Source organism: Adiantum capillus-veneris, chromosome 12 (assembly GCF_014529385.1).
Source record: "Adiantum capillus-veneris isolate H3 chromosome 12, ASM1452938v2, whole genome shotgun sequence".
NCBI classification, from domain to species: Eukaryota; Viridiplantae; Streptophyta; class Polypodiopsida; order Polypodiales; family Pteridaceae; genus Adiantum; species Adiantum capillus-veneris.
The window spans coordinates 16,246,358-16,263,140 of NC_140942.1; the positions used below are offsets into that span (position 1 = coordinate 16,246,358).

The 16,783-nt window shown below is 43.2% G+C and overlaps 2 pseudogenes; one reads left to right on the plus strand and one right to left on the minus strand.

Annotated features, from left to right (window-relative positions):
• Positions 1-2,129: 2,129 nt before the first annotated feature.
• On the minus strand, positions 2,130-5,938 carry LOC147445358 (uncharacterized; annotated as a pseudogene).
• A 1,428-nt stretch (positions 5,939-7,366) lies between these two features.
• Positions 7,367-8,290, plus strand: LOC147445359 (uncharacterized; annotated as a pseudogene).
• The last annotated feature ends 8,493 nt before the right edge of the window (positions 8,291-16,783 follow it).

Below are 16,783 nucleotides of genomic sequence, written 5' to 3' on the forward strand. Positions count from 1 at the left end.
CATCTCCTACGAGAGATTAATGTGAAGGCAAGGGTCCCAAAGCTAACAGTTATAGGAAAAGGGCTAAAACAAAGACAAGGTTGAGGTCAAGGACCTTTAGGATAGACTTAAAGCAAGGTCTCCCAATACAGTAGGAAATTTAGTGAGATTAAGTGTAAAATATATAAATAAGGTGTTACAATCCCTTTTTAGAATTTCCAAAGCAATTGATTGCATGATTTTTTGTTTCCATTTTAGAGCTTCAAATAACTTTTTTAAAGTCACGTCCTTTTGAGGAATATATAAAGTACATCGAATTCTCATTGGTTACTCTCACAAATGCTAAGCTAATACTCACCCAAAAAAAAAATACTTACAATATCAATAGAATTTAGGACGTGTTTCCTTGAATTTGTTAAAACAAAATGTAGGCAGTGTGACTACAGTTTTTGCTTAATCTCACTAATAGCAAAGATCTTATGTGGGACTCAGCTCTTACGTAAAGGGATTCCTATATATAGTTGTTATATGGCAAAGCTTTCACTCTATATAAGGAATAAGGAGATAGTTGGGTGGAGAATATTGAGCTCTTCTCCTTTGGCTTACACCATTAATATTGAAAGCTTGGCAAAAAGCTCTCAGGCTAGGAGCTCTTCCTAGAAATATCACAACGCAAGTGGTGATGTCGAGATTCTGTATGGTTTGGAAACCTAGTAATAAGGAACCTCAAGCTGGAACTCAACAAGAAAGCTCATTCTTGCTTTAAAAATGGAATCAAACAGTACACACCGAGCACACATGATTTAATCACTTCTTTTAAGCCTTCTACTAACATGACAGCCAAAAGGATTGAAGCGAGAGCGACCATGATCAATGTGTTTCCAAGAGGTAGTCCTCGTCTTTCGTCCACTTTTAAGTAGCTAAAGATATGACTATTACTTTACTAGTAAAAGGGTCTCAGAGGATCCACTCAAAAGGTAGGTAGCAATGCCAAACATTAATGGTTGATTCTTCAAGAGGAAATATGGACAGGAGAGAAGGCAAATAGAAGCTAACTAATGACTCCAATCGTCGGCTTTACCTCACAAGTGGCATCCACCATTCTCGTGGCTAGGTGCGGTCAGATGTTAGGAAACATTGACCACTTGCCCCCAAATGCACCAAGTCCAAGAAATTGCAAAGGAATGTGGAGGCAATTGGGATGCTTTTTCAAATGCTTTTACAAAAGAGACATGGGGCTCTTCAAAAAAATACATTGTTACATGCAAAAGATGAGGATATAGTCAAAGATGTTTATACATTGGTGTTTGAATTTTGGCACAAGAGCATTGTGCTTCCCCTAAGCCAGTACGTCTGATTGCTCTATGGGATATACTTTGTATTAACCTCTGTGAGAATTATGCTTATGCTTAATTGATGTGTATTCAAGATGCAAGCAAACGCTTTAATGTTGCAAAAAAGCAAGCTCCTATGAACACAGAAAGCTTCTTACAACACAATGCAAAGGGATTATTTATTGCCTGCAATAGACCCAACAATGTCATGTTTAAGTGAAAGTGGTGTTATGGCAGAAGAGACAATGTTCAATGTGGGTGAGTAGTGTACAATGGCTAATCCAACGGAGCCTTTATTGAATGATGATCAATGAGATGCTTGCAACAAAGTGCTACAAGCAATTGATGGACAATTAGGAAAGGAATTCTTCTTGGATGGTCCGAGGGGCTTAAGAAAGACATATGTTTATATTGCACTACTTTCACTAGTTCAAGGTCAATGCAAAATTGCTCTCGCATGCGTCTCCTAGGAGAGATTAATGTGAAGGCAAGGGTCCTAAAGCTAACAATTAGGCGAAGGTCTAAGACAAAGAGAAGGTTGAGGTCAAGGACCTTTAGGATAGACTTAGAGCAAGGTCTTACAATACAGCAGGAAATTTAGTGAGATTGAGGGTAAAATATATAAATAAGGTGTCACACTCCCTTTAGATAATTGGAAAGCAATTGATTGCACGATTTGTTGTTTCCATTTTGGAGTTCAAATAACTTTTTTAAAGTCACATCCTTCTTTTGAGGAATCTATAAAGTACATCGAATTCTCATTGGTTACTCTCACAAATGCTAAGCTAATACTCACCAAAAACAAAGTACTTACAATATCAATTAAATTTAGGATGTGTTTCCTTGAATTTGTTAAAACAAAATGTAGGCAGTGTGACTTCAGTTTTTGCTTAATCTCACTAATAGCAAAGATCTTATGTGGGACTCAGCTCTTACGTAAAGGGATCCCTATATAGTTGTTATATGGCAAAGCTTTCACTCTATATAAGGGAATAAGGAGATGGTTGGGTGGAGAATACTGAGCTCTTCTCCTCTGGCTTACACCATTAACCTTGATAGCTTGGCAAAAAGCTCTTAGGCTAGGAGCTCTTCCAAGAAACATCGCAACGTAAGTGATGTTGAGATTCCCTATGGTTTGGAAACCTAGTAATAAGGAACCTCAAGCTGGAACTCAACAAGAAAGCTCATTCTTGCTTTAAAAATGGAATCAAACAGTACACACAGAGCACACATGATTTAATCACTTCTTTTAAGCCTTCTACTAACATGACAGCCAAAAGGATTGAAGCCAGAGTGACCATGATCAACGTGTTTCCAAGAGGTAGTCCTCGTCTTTCGTCCACTTTGAAGTTTGAAGTAGCTGAAGATATGACAATTACTTTACTAGAAAAAGGGTCTCAGAGGATCCGCTCAAAAGGCAGGTAGCAATGCCAAACATTGATGGACAGGAAAGAAGGCAAACAGAAGCTACTACTGACTTCAGTCTTCAGCTTTACCTCACAAGAGGCATCCACCATTCTCGTAGCTAGGTGTGATTGGATGCTAGGAAACATTGAACACTTGCCCCCAAATGCACCTCTGGGGGTGTAATACCTCCAAGCTCCCTGGTAAAAGCTCTAGCAAAGTAGTGACAATGTGGATAGGAGCTTCTGCAAAATGTTATGAGGTAAACCTGCGGGCAGCAGTCTAGCAAACCAGAAAAGAGGCCTCTATGACCACAAAGGATGAAACATCAATCAAGTCCAAGAAGCATGATTTTAAGCTACAGCTCAATCGGTTGCTCCTTGCTTAATCCCAAATCTATCTTTGGTCTCTTATTCCCTTCAGTGTAATGCACCTCATCTGGCTTAGCATCCATAATCAAGGCTTGCCCTCCGTTCTCATCCTGGGATATGGTGCCCAAACATTCATGTAAACTTGCCTGAAGCCTTGCAAGCTCTTGTTGTCCAGTCCACCAGTTCTTTTCCATCTCCTCGAAGACACTGCGTGTCTTCACAATCTCACAATAAGCAGACCGTCCTCTCCCACCTTCCTGTGGCACTAAAGCCATCATGGTGCCATCCAAAGTACTTATGTGCAAAGTTCCGGGCATGCTTCAGACCAGTAAAATTGCCATGGTAGGTGAATTTTTCAAGAGGACCCCTCAAGAATGTCTCTACTCCCTTGTGATTTGGCAATGATGCCCTAGGTTGACACCAAGTGAAGGCCGGCTTAAGCTCACTTTTCAGCTTCCGCATCCTTTCTTCAACAAAATCCTTCAATGCCTTTCTTCCCCATTCAGTACCACTAGCCTTGTCCCAAAAGCTGGAGGACCCTGTTATCTCCTTCAGCAACAATTGGCCCTTGCACTTCTGGGACTGTGAGACTAAGGACTTCACCATAGCTTCAAGCACAGAACTTTCGTCTAGCCAAAGGAACGTCTCCATTACCTCCATTATGTAGGTCATCACCGTCTCAGAAGGCTTGTGCTCATAGTTCAAGAAGCCATGTGACCTTTTAGGTTTCTCCAGAAGTTTGAATTCACGGGTTGTCAGCCCTTTGCAGATCTTGATGAATAGTTCAAGTAAAACCTGGTTCTCTTTCAGGCAGAAGTATTGTCTCATTGAAGGATTCAAAAACTCATTACTACCAGCCTCCTTAAGCTGGGCTACCACCCTACACATGGTCACATCTTCAGCCTCTTTAAGAATGCTATCCACCAAAGGAGCAAGGTCACTATGGAACTCTGGCAATGTAAATAACATGACCAAAGTGCGTAATACAGCAGCCGCTGTCAAGTTGCCAATGATGCCATGCATGCTCTTAATGAGGGTACCTATCCTCTTTGCAATGGACACTGCTGCATCACGCATATCCACAATGTGGAACTCCAACGCAAGGTCTGCATAATACTCGCACTGATATTTGATTCTTGTGCCCAGCAAAAGCTTCTCCTGTATCAGAGGGCCACATGCTTCCCACCCATGCGTTTGAACTGCCAATGCAAGCATTTTTGCAATGTCCAAACTTGCAATGCCAATCCGTTTATTCCACAATCTCCATTGCCCTTCATCGGCACCCTCTTTACTGCCTTCCAGAATATCAACAACCTTAAGCATATCATTAAAATCTACCACTCTTGCACAAAGCTGCAATACCCTCGCAGTAATAGCACACCGGTCTTTGAGATATGCTGTTTTTCCCCATTGAGCATTTTCCCTATCAAACACTCGTCCGGGGTTATCATGCAAGAACTTCAACAGGTCTTTGTACAGAAGTTCTGCATCAGAGCTTTCTCCCCGGTTCATTTTGGCCTCAACCAAGTCTAGACCTCCCTCAAACCCTTCGCGACCAAGGATGGTTGCAGTCTTTGTTTTGGGCCAGATCGCTAGCATTCCAACGTGATACCAATACTGATCAGAAGGTCCATAGTTCCCCATGTACTTCTCATGCTCCTCTTCATCCGGGTGCAACTCATCATGGAAAAGGTCATCTTGATTCATTAGCAACTCTGAGCCCAAATCTAAGACCATGCTTGAGAAATTCACCTCTTTGTCATCCTCTCCAACCCACTTCGTCGCCTCGAACTCTGATTCGTCGTAGTCCCCATCACCTTCACAAGTTCTGTGCTTAGTTACAATGCATGCATGGAGCTCCAATGAAAGCTCCGATGATGGATTGTTCTTACACCTTCTCAGCACTTCTGCTACAAGAGCATCCCTCCCCTTTAGCCCTGCAAAGCAAAGATTCGTTGCTGTATACTTGTGCTCCAATGGAATGAACATTTTCTGAGGTTTTTCCTCCCCATCAGAGCCCTTTAGCCATGCTGTTAGTGCTGCCTCTGATAGTCCAACAGAATGCAAAAGAGAATCTAGGTCATGATGAGGAAGAACCACTTGCGGGCTCTGCCTCACAAGATTAAACACCAAGCAAACTCGACTACCTGTTGTGATCAACTTGAGCATGTGCTGACAATCAGTAAAGAAAGCAGTGAAGTAAAAATTTTTAATGCTCTTGCTGCCGGAGAAGTCGAAGGTGGCGCTGTGATGGGCATGGTGGACAACAAGCTGACCACCTTGGTGAGGAGATAGAGTGGGAATCTGAATGATGAGGGTCCCAAACATGCCGAGCTCCCTCTCTGTGTCCCGGTGGAATGCGAAATGACCACCAGCTTCATAGAGGAGGAGCTTGTAGGGCTTTGCATCCAAGCAGATGGTCTGTGCTTCCATCCCGAGCCTTTCCACTGCATGCGCAGCTATGGCTTGAGCAGTACAGAGGAAAAACTCGGAGTTATGGGGATGATAAGTAAGCAAGGAGGCATCGATTTGAAGGGCTTCGCGTACAGCTTTGTCCACAACAGTAGAGCTTCCTCGGCCGTAAGGAGCTTGCTCTGAGAGTCCGATGAGGCGAGAGATGTCTGAAGAAGAAAGTGGCAAAGGAAGCTCACCTAGCCCTTTCACATAAAGAGAACAGGGGAGGCTGAATTGAGTAGCGTCAATCTTGCCCCCGCAGGCGAACATGGAGGAAGGTTTCTCCAGTTTCTTGTTTTGGGCATTGACCGGAGTATTGTCTACGGCTGCAACAGAACGCAGAGCTTCTAAGAGCTCTTGTCTGTTGAGAGGCATTCTGGCTATGGCGGTACACCACTGTGCAACCAGCTAGTTATACAAGATACTTATATTTGGCGCCAAGTGTGCATTTAAGGTCCACTTAGGCGCGTGTCACACTGGGACGGGCGCCCATGGGGATTTGCAGGCAGTGGCAGCCTTTTCATGTCACACTGGGTCAATAGTAAAATGTTGGCTATTGGCTTCAGCGAATAGGCATTGGCCAAGTGGTTTGACCAGCGCGTTTCACGCTGCAGGACAGTGCTCAAGGCCTCTCTCGCACTCTCCTACCCTCACTTTTTCAGTTGTCCACCACTTTGAGAAGATGGCCGGGCAAGCAAGGCCGCCCCTCTGACAATACCTCGCGGCCAACTTTGCTTTTTTTCACCGACGAATAACGGCGTGCCATCTCAGCTTGGACCGCATTTGCCTACCCCAGTGTGACACGGGCCTTACACACTGCATCATTTTGCGGGAAAACATGAACACTAATCCCTTTCTTGAAATTATCTAAATTTCAATTAATGAACAACCAATAACCTCAAGCATACACACCTTTACATTGCATTCCATGTAAACTAAGGCCCCTGTCACACTAGGACAGGGGACCAATGCCTTTTGGCCTGAGGGCCAATCACTAGGGGCGCCCAAAAAAATTTGTGTCACACTGGGGCGCTGGTCACTTTTTGCGATGATGAGCAGGAAGTCTAGCTCAGGGTCATCTTTCTCGTAAAGATGGCCAGCCTCACCAGGTCGACCAACTTTTGTTTTTCAAAGCGCGAGCCAATTAGTGTGCATCACCACTCTCAACGCCTTCTCTCTCTAGCTTTACTTGCCTTCAAGCGCGCCTTCTCCTCGTTCTTCTTCTCCAGCAGAACCAGCTTGCTTGGTGGCCCTCACACAGCAAGACCTCACCACACCTGTGCAGGTAAATGCTCTCTCTCTCTCTCTCTCTCTCTCTCTCTCTCTCTCTCTCTCTCTCACACACACACACACACACACACACACACACACACACACACACACACACTTGGGAATTACACATTGCATGACTACACCAAGTAATGAAAGAGATATAGCGTGTTCATATTCGCTATTTCACTCACACACACACACTTGGGTATTACACTTTGCATGCCTGCACCCAGTAATGAGAGATATAGCATGTTCATATTCACTCTCTCACTCTCTCTCTCTCTCTCTCTCTCTCACTCTCTCTCACACACACACACACACACAACTACTTTTTGTTGTGAGAGCTTTCAGATAGCATATTTGCATTGGATTGCCTTTTTGGCAATTGGAACATATTGCACCGCACCCAAAGGTGTTGTGCTACATCAACAGCATCTCATTGGCATGCGGATGGTGTGCAACTTATTTGTTGTGCATGCATATAGGGCAATGGATTCCCAAGAACGTCCCAACGAGCACCAAGCCGATGAAGATTTCACCCTTTCGCAGCCAATGTTTACTCCCTCATCTTATTATCAATATAGTTCATCATCTCCCGTCTCCATGCAGTATGCAATGCCTTCCCATGGCTTCAGTGCAATGCTTGCCTCTACGTCTCCCGGGTCTCCTATGTTTTTTGGGCCACCCCGGATTCCAAATATGCCTAGCGTGTGGCGAGTGGAGAAGCCACTTCCAAAGGGCACGCGAATGGCAAGCCTTTGTTTGGGGAGGATGTGCAGGCGAGCTCTTCAAAGCCACGCAAGAACTCTCGTAAGCAGTCCACTAAGGAGGGCAAGGTGGACATGGATGGTAGTGCTCATAAAAGAGGAAAGGCTAGCAAGGTAAAAGCCACTTTGAAAGAAGAGGATGATGATAGTGGAGACAAAGTGAGCACTTGATACACATTAGAGGAGGGATGAAGGAAGACTTCAACAAAATGCCAAAACAGGGAGTGGACCTTTCGGGAAAGGTGGCGACAAAGCTTGCTTCTATGTTTGTAGATTGCGACAAGGATGGACAGGCATGTAGAAAGAAGTGGGCAAGGGTCAATAAGCAATATAGAGATGACAAGGCACATAATGCAATTTCAGGCAATGATCGAAAGCGATCATGCAAATGGTATGACATCGTTGATGAATATACGCATGATAGGGCTAATGTGGTTTGCAAAATTCATGCCTCTTCTCTCGGGGAGGATGATGAGCCAGTTGAGGTGGGTATCTCCATGCCTATCAAAGAGAAGGAAGAGAAGAAAACAAGCTCTAAAGCGAATGTAAAGGATGATGCCTTCCAACAATTGGTCTCTCATATGAAGGAAGAATTAGCACGTCGAGCGGCAATGGAGGAAAAGCAGCAATGGAGGAAAGGCGACAAAACACCTTTGAAGCGATGCAATCTTTCATGGCATCGTTCTTGGAACATGTCAAGAAACATTGAGATTTTTGGCTATGTGGCATAAATTCCACCTTTTCTAGTTTTAGGGAAAAAAATTTGTAGCTTGCGACATATTCAGCATGTAGGTGTGTTATCGGACAACAAAATGTCATTTTTAGTTTATGTCTCATTTTCATCTTGTAATAGAGTGTTGGCACAAGAATCTGCTATCAATTTTGAAATGAAAAATTCAGCCTGCTTGTATTATAGTCGTAGCTTGTTGTGCGATTTTCATTCTTAATGTGTTGCACCAATTTACTTGAAGTGATGAATGTGGTCTTCATGCAGAGAATCGTGGAAATTTGCAGAGACCTTGCTATGTTTTGCGCAGCGGTGTGCTTTGTGGTGATGATGTTGCTCCAAGAGCCACCGCAGACCCAAGGGGAGGAGACTGTGGATGCTTGGCTTAATGTTATGATGCACTCGGCACGAGTGGAAAGATCACGAAAACGACGATGTGGGCATCTCTGGCGGGCTTGTTGGTCCTTTCCTCGGCCGCAAGGCTTCCTCCAAGGCTTCCTCTTGGGATGAGAAAATGTTCACAAAACGCTTGCGAGTCAATAAGGCTACATTTGAGTACATTTGTGCAATATTGGCTTGCTCACTGAAGCGACAGGACACACACACACGTCGAGCAGTGAGTGTAGACAACAAGGTCGCACTCTCCTTGCATAGACTTGCAAGTGGTGTCATAATAATCAATATCTAATTCTCCTAAATGATTTTCTCATGTTAAACTGATCATTTAATATGGAGAAGTGCCAGGGGAGAAAAAGCTAGAATATTGGTTAAGCTAGCAGACCAGCCACAATAGGGATCCAAAGGAGGGAAAATAGGGATCCAAAAGGGGGGCCATTTGCAAAAGAGCCATGTGGAACAATGGGCTAAAAAGACCCTAAGGTTCAGCCCATAAAGACTTCCAAAATGCTAAGGTTCCAAAATTCAAAGGTTGTGTCCCAAGGTCAACCATGGGGGGAATAGGATGCTTTGTGTGTGTCCCAAAAGTCTTTACAAATCCCTACATAGGAGGGGGCGAGCCTTGCTTGTAGGGGATGAGAGAGAAACTCACACACACACACACACACACACACACACACACAAGCTCCCTTTACACAAAGGGAATGAGGGACACATGTCAGCTCCCTAGCCCAGATGCCCAAAAGGTGTACCCGATTCCTATTGGATGGCCTTGGAGGTGGACCAATGAGAATTAGGCTAGAGTAAATCTAGTTTAATTAATTTAAAAAACACTTAATAAAAGAACCAATGAGAATTAAGCTCTCTAGAAGACTATTGGACAGTCTCCCAAGGGGTCCAATGATCATTCAGCAGCACAATGGCTTGCTTGATTCCTATTGGCCAAAAGCCAAAGGGATCCAATGAGAGTTTAGTTGCATTTATTAATTGCATAAAGCTCTCACAAAAGGGGAAAGGGGGATACATGTCAGAAGGCTGTCACTTATACTGCTTAATTATCATTGGCTAGCGCTAGGGAGGTCCAAGGAGACTGGAGCAGGAGAAAATAGGACGAGGGGTCGACCAAGAGAGAGAGAGGGCTGATTTTTGCAAGGCATTATCACACACACACTCACACAATCTCATGTGTGAAGTAAAGAAAACTCTCTCTCCTTCTCAAGCTTTAATGGAAAGCTTACCACCTACTCCAAGCTTGTGAGAAGGGAGGCCTACACCAACAACTCTTGGCTTTGTGATGCAAATCCAACCAAGAGCCAAGCTTCAATGCATGCTCATCTCCTCTACCATGCTAATTACTAAGCTAAGCTATGCTAATATGAGTGATTATGTAAGGAGATGTGCATCTTTCTCGTAAGAATACTCCTTCTTCCTCTCAATCTACTCTCATACCTCGCTAGCTCTCACCATCTTCGAAGGTGTGTGAGGTCTTGGGTTTAAGACCGGAGATAATTGATGTTGTGTTTGATAAGTGTTTTGCTTAGTGCATGAAGCTTTCATCTTCATTGCACTAGCTAGTCTTGAAGGAACACAAAGAATTGTATTGTACAATGTCTCTCTTGATGGGAGAAACCATAATACAAAGCCTTTTGGAGGGGGGACCAGCTCCATGAAAATCCGGTCCTCAACTGTTGTCAATAGCTTAATTTCTCTCTCTTTTGAAAGTATTGTTCATGCTATCTAACTAGGTGTTATGCTTTTTGTTGCTCTCTCCACCCAAGCACTCTTGTAATTCTCATTAGGAATCTACTCTAATGAAATGCCCAGTATGTTCATGCTAATTTCCGCTACACACAAGTTTTTAGGCCATTAAATGTTACATTGGTATCAGAGCACAAGGTTTCTCTTTTCTTGCTCAAGAAGGGAGATCCTCGAGCTAGCTATAAATGGTTGGTATTATTAATTGCCCGTGAGTAAGTAGAATAGGGATTTTTCAGCCTTGCAATGCGCCTGCCTTCGTGCAACTAACGGGGCATCATCGTCGAGAGCTATGGTCTTAATAGTGGAGTCCTATGGGGCTTGCCTACGGCTTAACCACTATTGAGCTATTAGAAGCTTGACAGGAGCCGGTGCTGTTTTGGTGTTGAACGACCCTCTCTTCTATTCCTTGCATTTAATGGTATTCGAGCCACGGGTACAATAGCTTGAGTGCTTTTTCTAAATGGGTAAAGAGGAGTAGCAACTAAGGCTTGAAGTGCCAAAGTACACCTAAAAAGTTTACACCTAAAAGTACAATGGCTGACAACAACAGTAAAGAGAGTGAAATTAATGTTGATAACTTTGATTTTGCTAATGAGCAAGCTACTAATGATGCCCCGATGCTTGTTAACTATCTTGTTTCTAAGCTTCAACAAGCCATGGGCAATCCATCTCTCCAAAGTGAAGTGCAACGGCAGCTCCGTGCTCATGGGATTCTCCAAGCTCACCACCATGATGAGAGAACACCTAGGAAGCCTCCTTGTGAGACTTCCAAAAGAGGTCTCTCTCCGATTCGGGAAGAAGAAGAGAATCCATACGAAGGGCTCAAGAATTTACTTCTTGATGATGCATCTCCTTCCCAAAGGAGAACTCAAGAGCCTCCATCGAAGGAACGAGAAAGAAGTGAGTCTCCGGCCACCTCAGCGGAGATGTCTTCTCAAATACGACGGGCTTAACGCTCTCCAACACCTCCAAAACGGAGAAGACAATCGCACCCTTCTCCACACCATAATTCAAAGAGGGATGACAAAAATCAAGAGAAGACAAAGGCGAGAAAGAGGACACCCTCTTCTCCATCTTCTTCATCCTCTTCCTCTTATGAAAGTGATGGTGAAGACGACGAATATCAAGACAAGAAAAAGGCGAGAAAGAGGTCACCCTCTTCTCCACCTTCCTCAAATTCTTCACCTTCTGAAGAAAGTGATGGTGCAACCTTTGAACCAACAAAAAGAAGAGGCCATAGGAAATCCTATGCCACGTGGAAGAGGTCGTCCAAGCTCAAGAAGTTCAAAGAGGGAGGGAAGAGCATCTCTTTCCTTACCTATGATGGCACCTTTGGTGCTACGGACAAAGTCTTGGCCTTTATCCAACAATTTGATGCAGCGTTTGGAGATGAGGGCTTCACGGAGTCCTCTAAGCTACGCCATGTAGCTATGCACTTTCAAAAGTCCGCCAGGAAATGGTGGTCTAGCCTACGAGCCAATGGTGAAGCTCCATGAACATGGAAAGCTTTAAGAGCTTCCATTATGAAGCAGTTTTTGGCCACCGATGCCAAAGACAAAGTACTCACCGAATGGCGAAGCTTAAAACTCTCTCCCTATGAATCCATTCACAAATATGTAGACAAGTTTTGGGACCTACAACTCAAAGCCACTGTCATCAAAAAGTTGGATTTTGGAGAGCAAAAGCAACAATTTTGTGCGGGCTTAACCGAAGAAATGGCGGAGTATGTCAACTCCCAAAGGCATATCGGTGGTAATACACCATACTGTGGTGTCCTCTCGAATCAATTTCCAAACAGGGGCTAAAAGAAATAATAAGCACACGGAAAACAAGGGTTCCAACGAGCATAAGGGGAAGGACAACTCCAAAAGTCTCCTAAGGGCAACTCCAACAAAGCTAAAGAGAAGGGAGTTTACAAAGGTAAAAACAAACTCTCTCCTGAAGAGCTTGAGCGTTATCGCAAGGATAACCGGTGTTTCAAGTGTGGCGAACAAGGGCATGCGTATCACGCTTGTCCCCAAAAGAACAACCGCCAAGATCCTCCTAGAGCTACCTTGGTTGAAATCCAAGAGGAGGAGACTCACCAAACTCACCACAAAGGATCTCCTCTATGCCATGCTTGGGGAAAGGTAAGAGAACATGATTCTTTTATTCTCTTTGACCCTGGTTCTACTCACAATTTTATATCTATAGAGTTGGCCACCAAGCTAGGCATACAAGCCTATCAGATGGGAGATGTCCTACCCGCAGACAGTGCTTTCAAGGGGCAAGAAGCTTCAGTCACTCCCTTAATCGGGAAATTGAAGCTTCATGTCCAAATCTATGTGGACAAAGAGGACTTCTTTATCTCTCCTCTCAAGCATGAGGATGTAATCCTAGGGGCACCATGGTTTGATCACTTGGCTGCCAATGTTAAATTCCCTGAAAGGAGAATCTCCTTTAAGTTCAGGGAAAAAGGCATGTATATAGATGCTAAGGAAATGGGTAACACTATCCCCATTGTACATACACCAGCTTTCAACAAGTCAATAAAGAGCTCTATTTCCGTGTACATGATTTTTGTTAAAGATTCTCAAAATGAACCTAATGCTTTAGCAAAAGAAAATAAAAGCAACCAAAAGGAATTAGAGTTATCCAATTTTCTCAAGGGGTTTCAAGATGTCTGTATCGACGACATCCCTTATGAACTACCTCCTAAACGAGGTAATGATGACCATGCAATTGAACTTCTTCCAGGAAGTTCACCGCCTAACAAACCTCCTTATAGAGTTTCTCAAGCTCAACAAGAGGAGATTATGCGGCAAGTGCATGAGTTAGTTGATAAGGGCATGGTTAGGCCTAGCTCATCTCCATTTTGCTGACCTGTGCTATTAGTGCAAAAGAAAGACGTCACATATCGTATGTGTGTCGACTATAGAGCACTAAATAGGATCACTATCAAGAATAGGTTTCTCGTTCCACGGGTAGAAGACCTATTTGATAAGCTACAAGGATCAACCTACTTCAGTAGGATTGACCTAAAAAGTGGCTATCATCAAATAAGGATAGTTGATCAAGATATTGTAAAGACCGCATTTCGCACCACATTTGGTCTTTACGAATACATTGTCATGCCTTTTGGCTTGACCAATGCACCAGACACATTCAACCGCTTGATGGAGAAGCTGTTCAGACCTCATCGAACCTTCACTCGAGTGTTCTTTGATGATATTATCATCTACTCTAATTCATTAGACGAACATAAGCAACACCTCCAGGTAATATTTCAAGTTTTAAGAGAGAATAAACTTTATGTTAATCGAAAGAAAAGTGAATTTTTCTTGCAAGAGATTCAGTATTTAGGTCACCTTATCTCTCAAGATAGCATCCAAATGGATCCGTCAAAGTTAGAGGTAATAAAAGGATGGCCTAAAACAAGGAATCTTCACGAACTAAGAAGCTTTATAGGTATGTGTGCATACTATAGACGCTTCATAGAAAAGTTCTCACAAATTGCGGGAGCGTTACATGACCTAACAAAGAAAAGCGTTAGGTCTACATGGTCTCCTAAGGAGAACAATGCTTTCGAAAAGATTAAAGAAAAGCTTATCTCTCAACTTGTGCTTACACTACCGGATCTCTCAAAACCATTTGAGGTCCAATGTGATGCTTGTGGTGATTGCCTTGGAGGTATTTTGCTTCAAGAAGGGCACGCCATAGGCTATGAAAGTCGAAGGCTCGACCTTGTTGAGCAAGCACTAGGAATATATGAAAAGGAACTCCTTGCAGTTCTACATGCCTTAGACTCATGGAAGCACTATTTATTGGGGACTCCTTTCATTCTGTGAGCGGATCACCAAAGTCTTAAGTACTTCATGACACAGACCAAGCTCTCCGACAAACAAATGAGGTGTGAAAATTTCCTTTCGCAATTTCATTTTCATATTGCTGGCAAGCATAATCAAGTAGCTGATACACTCTCAAGACGGCTGAGAGTGAATGCGGTTTCCATAGCAACTCACAATGATCTATCTTCAATGATAGATGAGTATGCTATTGATCCTGATTTAGAGATGTGATTTCAGCCCTTGCATTAGGGAAGAAAGAAGAACCATTTACTTTACAATATGGTTATCTTCTCTATGGCAATAGACTATGCGTTACTAACCCACTACGAGAGAAAGTAATGTATGAATCTCATGCTCCTCCTTACGCGGGGCATAGAGGGATTCATTCTACCCTAAAAGGAATTGAAAAATATTTCTATTGGCCTACCATGAAAGTGAACATACAAGAGTATGTTTCTAAATGTGCGTATACCAAAAGACAAAATTTGATAGAGGGAAGCAACCTGGATTGCTTCGACCCTTGCCAATCCCTAATTCACCATGGGAGAGCATATCCATGGATTTTATCTTTGGATTGCCTAAGTCTATCCATGGGAATACAGGAATATGGACGATAGTTGACAGGTTCAGTAAACAAGCTCATTTTATACCTGCCAAAAAGACTATCAAAGCCCATCAAATGGCAACCCTCTTCATTTCACAAATTTTCAAGTTCCATGGCTTGCCAATGTCCATAGTGTCGGATAGAGATCCTATAATGACCATTAATTTCTGGAAGGGTCTCTTTGAGAATTTAGGGACAAGGCTAAACTTCTCTTCGGCCTATCATCCACAATTGGATGGCCAAAGTGAAATAGCTAACCTAACAATTCTTGATCTACTAAAAGCCTATGTAACGGAAGTAGATCAAAGATCCCAATGGGAGAAGTACTTACCCTTAGTGGAGTATGCTTACAATAACACTGTACATACTTCCACGGGAAAAGCACCTTTCGAGGTAATTGAGGGAAGATCAAAAAGTCCCTTGCTACTTAAGGTACATGGGAAGATCTTCGCTGCAGATGAGTATAGCCGAGACCTACAAGAATCTTTTCAAAAGATTAAGGATGCTATCTCTATCTCACAACAAAGGCAAAAGGGTGCTGCTGACAAGCACAGAAGAGCCCAAGCCTTTAAAGAAAATGATTGGGTCTTATTAAAATTTCCCAAGGCTCGATTAAGGCACATGACGGGCAAGAATCCTACGGGACACCAAAAGTACTATGCTAAACTAGCAAAAAGGTACTATGGTCCCTTCCAGATTCTTAGGACAATCAATGAGATGGCCTATCAACTCAAGTTGCCCAATCATTGGCTCATACATAATGCTTTCCATGTGAGCCTATTAAAGCCTTACAAAGGAGAGCCACCTCAAGAACCAACTACTGAAGACCCACCGGAGATCGAGGACCAAGAAGAGGTGCTGCAGCCCGACTCCATTCTCCGACATGAAGTCAAGGTACTAAGAGGCGGTAAGACTACCCGACGATATCTTATTAAGGTTAAGAATTATCCTTTTGAAGATGCTAGATGGATGCAAGGCATACAATTAAAGGATAACCTAAACCTTGTCAATGCTTACAATGCTTCCCAAGAGTAAGCAAATGTACAAAATGTTAAAAATGAACAAAGTTTTTGTCTTATAAGACTCTCTTTTTCTTTATTGTGCACAAAAATGAAGTAGTATGCATGCTTAGATCAAGTTTGCAGAGACGAACTCTCCCAAACACCAAGTAGAGTTTGTCACTCTACTATGGGAGATTGATATGACTAATGTGCAGACATGCTTGCGGCAGCCTCAAGCTCTCAAGCACCAAATGGACTAGTCATCCATTGTGGAATGATGTCGTAGGGTAACATGAATATGCTTTATCTTCTCTACACCATAGTCGAGGACGACTATGATTTCAAGAGAGAGGTAATGTCATAATAATCAATATCTAATTCTCCTAAATGATTTTCTCATGTTAAATTGATCATTTAATATGGGGAAGTGCCAGGGGAGAAAAAGCTAGAATATTGGTTAAGCTAGTAGACCAGCCAACAGTAGGGATCCAAAGGAGGGAAAATAGGGATCCAAAGGGGGGGCCATCTGCAAAAGAGCCATGTGCAACAATGGGCTAAAAAGACCTTAAGGTTCAGTCCATTAAGACTTCCAAAATGCTAAGGCTCCAAAATTCCAAGGTTGTGTCCAAAGGTCAACCATGGGGGGAATTGGATGCTTTGTGTGTGTCCCAAAAGTCTTTACAAATCCCTACATAGGAGGGAGCGAGCCTTGCTTGTAGGGGATGAGAGAGAAAGTCACACACACACACAAGCTCCCTTTACACAAAGGGAACGAGGGACACATGTCAACTCCCTAGCCCAGATGCCCACAAGGTGTACCCAATTCCCATTAGACGGCCTTGGAGGTGGACCAATGAGAATTAGGCTAGAGTAAATCTAGTTTAATTAA